This window comes from Oratosquilla oratoria, chromosome 4, assembly GCF_046742065.1.
Source record: "Oratosquilla oratoria isolate Oo_2021 chromosome 4, ASM4674206v1, whole genome shotgun sequence".
Taxonomy (NCBI): Eukaryota; Metazoa; Arthropoda; class Malacostraca; order Stomatopoda; family Squillidae; genus Oratosquilla; species Oratosquilla oratoria.
In genome coordinates this window covers 67,680,882-67,685,881 of record NC_134780.1, presented here as the reverse complement: position 1 = coordinate 67,685,881, position 5,000 = coordinate 67,680,882, and positions in this window count along the sequence as shown.

The window sequence follows — 5,000 nt, the reverse complement described above, 5'->3', positions numbered from 1 at the left end:
CCTTACCCCCAATCCCCCACCCATTCCACCTCATGGATCACAACATCATCCATATACAACCATTCTCCATTCACCCCTGTCTTCTGTCCTCTCCCGTCCTTCCTCAACAGACATTCCCCTCTTCCCCAAAGCCCTCTTCACCCCATCCATCCATCTCATCCTAGGACGCCCCCTCATGTTCACGCCCTCCACAACTGCCTTCCATGCCTCTTTTACTAGTCTTTCTTCACTCATTCACTCTAGCCTAGTAACCCCCATCATACTTCTCAGACACCTCATCTCATAGACATTCAAACTCCTTCTCTCTTCCTCTCTTGTGTTCCATGTTTCTGCCCCCTGCAGTGCTGTTGGCACAATCACTCCTTCATACAGTCTCCTCTTAGCATCCATTCCCAAATGTCTATTCCTCATTACACTTTTTAATCCACCAAGGCATTCGCTCACTTCTCTCAATCTACATTCTACCTCTACCTCCAATCCACCTTTTCCTGCCACATTTGCACCCAAGTATCTAAAACTATCCACTTCCTCCAGTCGCTCTCCCTTAATGCTCACTTCCAGTCTGCTGCCACTTTCACCCCTTGTACATCTCATCACCTTACTTTTACCAACATTTATCTTCAGCTTTTTTCTTTCACACACTCTCCCAAACTCTGCCACCAACTTTCTCAATCCCTCCTCCGATCCTGCCACAAGTGCAGTGTCGTCCGCAAACAACAGCTGGCTCACCTTCCACATTTCTCCATTTTCTTTAACTATCTCCAATCCCTGACCCACCACCCTTACATTTACCTCTCGCACCACCCCATCCATGTACAAGTTGGACAGCCAGGGTGAAATAACGCATCCCTGACGAAGTCCCACTTTTACCTTGAACCACTCACTCTCTCCATTTCTAATTCTGACACATGCTCTACTACTCTCGTAAAAATTCTTGACAGCTCCCAGAAGCTTTCCTCCTAGCCCGTATATCCGCAAAGCCTCCCACAGTGCCTTCCTGTCTACCCTGTTGTAAGCCTTTTCCAGATCCATAAAAGCCCAAAAAACATCCTTCCCCTTTCCTATAGCTTTCTCACATATCTGTCTTACCACAAAGATCTGATCTACACAACCTCTACCTGTCCTAAATCCACACTGTTCCTCACTAATTACTTCTTCTGGCCCTCTCCTAATCCTTTCAATCAAGATCCTCCCATAAGCCCTCCCAACTACACTTAACAAGCTAATCCCTCTGAAACTATTACACTCACACTTGTCCCCTTTTCCCTTGTAAAGTGGAACTATACAGGCACTCCTCCAGTCCTCCGGCATTCTAACTTCTGTCCAGCAAACATTAAATAGGCTCAACAGCCAGTCCACCATCAATGCACCTCCTCTTTTTTTTTAGACATTATACATGGTATCCATCCAGACCAGGTGCCTTACCTGCTTTCATTATCTTAACAACTGCCTTCACTTCATCCTTCCTTATTTCTCCTATATTTTCCTCACTCATCACTCTCATTTTCTTACCATTTTCCACTGCAACTATCTTTCCCTCTCTATCCTCCTTCACATTTAGCAAATCCCGAAAACATACTGCCCATCTTCCCCTTACTGCCTTCTCTTCCATTATCATCTCTCCATCTGCACCTTTTACCTTTTCTTCTCTACTTGATTCGCCTCCTCTTCCTCTCTTAATTTCTTTCCAAAACATCTTTTTATTATTCTTAAATTTTTCTGTCATACTCTTACCCCATTTCACATCTGCTCTCCTCTTTGTCTCCTTTACCTTGTACTTTACTATTCTTTTCTTTTCTTTGCACGTCTCATATGACTCCCTCGTCCTATTTTGTAACCAATCTGTGAAAGCTCGCTTCTTCTCTTCTACAACCTTCTTTCTTTCGTTATCCCACCATTCACTACCCTTCCTTCTATTTCCTCCTGTCCTTCTTGTTCCACACACCATCTTTGCACACTTTGTGACTCCCTCCTTGAACCATCCCCATTCATCCTCCACTCCTAGCTCTACTCTATCCTTCACTCCCTCCCACTCCTCTCTCAGCTTCTTCTTGTACTCTTTCTCCTTTTCCTTTTCATTTAAAGAGTTCATTCTAAGCACCTCCCTACCTTTTGTCCTTTTCCTCTTTCTCCATCTATCCTCCACTCTCAACTTACCTTCCACCAAAAAATTATCTGATATTCCCCCACCCTCTCCCCTTAGCACATGTACATCCTTAACTCTTCCTATTATACTCCTATCTACCACTACATAGTCCATTAACGCTCTATCTACCACCCTCTCCCATGTGTACATATGTTTGACTTTCTTTCGAAACACTGTATTTGCTATCATTAACTCTCTTTCTAGACACATCTCCGCCATCAATATATTAGATATTGAGTGGTGGGAGTAAAGTGGAGACGATCTAGGAATTTATTTACTCCAACGTTTCGACCAACTTGATCTTTTTCAGAAAGATGCACAGAAAGTTTTACATGGGTTACTATATATATCACCCCTATAGGGCACTCGGTCAGGTTACAGGGCTCGTGCGGCGATCAGGTGTCCCGTGCACGACCCGTTTTGTCGAGCCCACCACGAAGACACTTGCCACCTTTGCCAAGCAAACAAATCCATCTCTTCCGTTGGTGTTTTCATTGGTATTTATGTATGCAGTTTCAATTGTTTTTCTTTCCCTCTTCTTCAAACCCTTTATAAGAACTTTAGCCTCCTTCTAGTGGGCAAGTGACCATGCTCATCCAAGTGTTGGACATGAGAGTTTGAAGTCTTGTGTGCTCTAAGGTAATTTCTCTTTTCAGATAGGCGTTAATTTATACCCCGAATTGACCCTCCGAAATATGAAGCTGAACAGCCTTTACACGGGATTTGAGAGACGACACTTAATTTGTTATCAGGACTTTTTTCTTGTATTTTAATTTTTTTCCTGTTTTGTTGGATGAGACTTCAGCTGTTTTCATTCCACCTTTTATAAATAATCTGTCGATGTCTTCGGTACTAATTGAGTGGGGAACGGTAATGTAGGTGGATTTTTTCTTATTATCAGTTCTGTGGGCCTTTTTCCTCCTATTGTAAATCTCCTTAGCCTTATCTCTCATCCTGCAGATTAGGAAAGGAAAACAATCGAAGCTACATACATAAATACCAATGAAAACACAAACGGAAGGGATAGATTTGTTTGTTTGGCAAAGGTGGCAAATGTCCTCGTGGTGGGCGCGACAAAACGGGTCGTGCACGGGACAACTGATCGCCACCAGGGTGCTGTAACCTGACGGAGTGCCCTATTGGAGTGATATAAATTGTAAGCCATGTAAAAACTTTCTGTACATCTCTCTGAAAAAGAGTAAATTGGTCAAAATGTTAGATTAAATCAATTCCTAGATAATTTTCGTTTTGTTCCCACTACCCAATCTCTCATTTGTCCTTTCTTTTCGAAATATATATATATATATATATATATATGTATATATATAAATATATATATATATATATAAATACATATATATATATATATATATACATATATATAAATACATATATATATATGTATATATACATATATATATATATATATATATATATATATATAAACTGACGGAGTGCCGTATAAGAGTGATATAAATTGTAAACCATGTAAAAAACTTTCTGTACATCTCTCTGAAAAAGAGTAAATTGGTCGAAATGTTAGATTAAATCAATTCCTAGATACTCTTCGTGTTGTTCCCACTACCCAATCTCTCATTTGTCCTTTCTTTTCGATATATATATATATATATATATATAAGATGTATATATAAATACATATATATATATATATATATATATATAAAGTATGTATATATATATATATATATATATATATATATATATGCATAGAGTATATACACACATATATATATATATATATATAATATATATACATATATATATACATATATACATATATATATATATATATACATATAAATATGTATACAGTATATTCATACATGTATATGTATACATAAATATATATATACATACATACATACATACATATACCAAAGGATTTTTCCCCCTACACGGGGTGTAACCAAAAGAAAAAGGCATAGAAACCACTCCCACTCATTCCATTTCCTATATATTAAACTCCCCTCCACCCTCCTCCCTTCCTCTTCCTCTTATCTTGACACCTCCTGGATGACGGGTCATCCCTGCATCCTGTCCACTGCCCTGGGTCAGAAGCAGTGTCGCAGGACACAGCACATCCACAGCAAAATATATATATATATATATATTTATGTATGTATATATATATATATAAATATATATATAATATATATACATATATGTAATATATATATATATGTATATATATACATATATATGTATATATACATATATATATACATATATATATATATATATATACATATATATATGTGTGTGTGTGTGTATGAGTATGTATATATATATACAGTATATATACATATATATACAGTATATATATATATATATATATATATATATATATACAGTATATATACATATATATACAGTATATATATATATGTATATATCGTATACTTAGGGCGCAGGTTCTCCTTGATACACACTGAGTTAAACACCACAGCATTGTCACAATTATCTATCTTCTTCCAAATATTTTCAATTCTCCTCACTATAGTTCTGACTTTGGGAGGTTGATCGAAAACCAACTGTCCAAAGTTATCCATTTTAATAACAAATTCGACGTTTCGACTTCAAGGAGTCATTCGCAAAATAATTACATATCACAACATAATTACACAGAACACAGAACAACTACATTTTTACTGACTGAACAAGGCGACGTCTTTTTATATACATGGAAAGGCTCAAAGTGGTGTGTGGCTTGATGATCTGACCCTAGCAGATCGCCTCAGGGGAGGGGGAGGAGTAGGGGTGGGGGGTCGGGGCAGTAGGCGATGCGAGAGGGGTGGGCATAATCCCACCGTTGGTGGGATTATTTCTCACATGT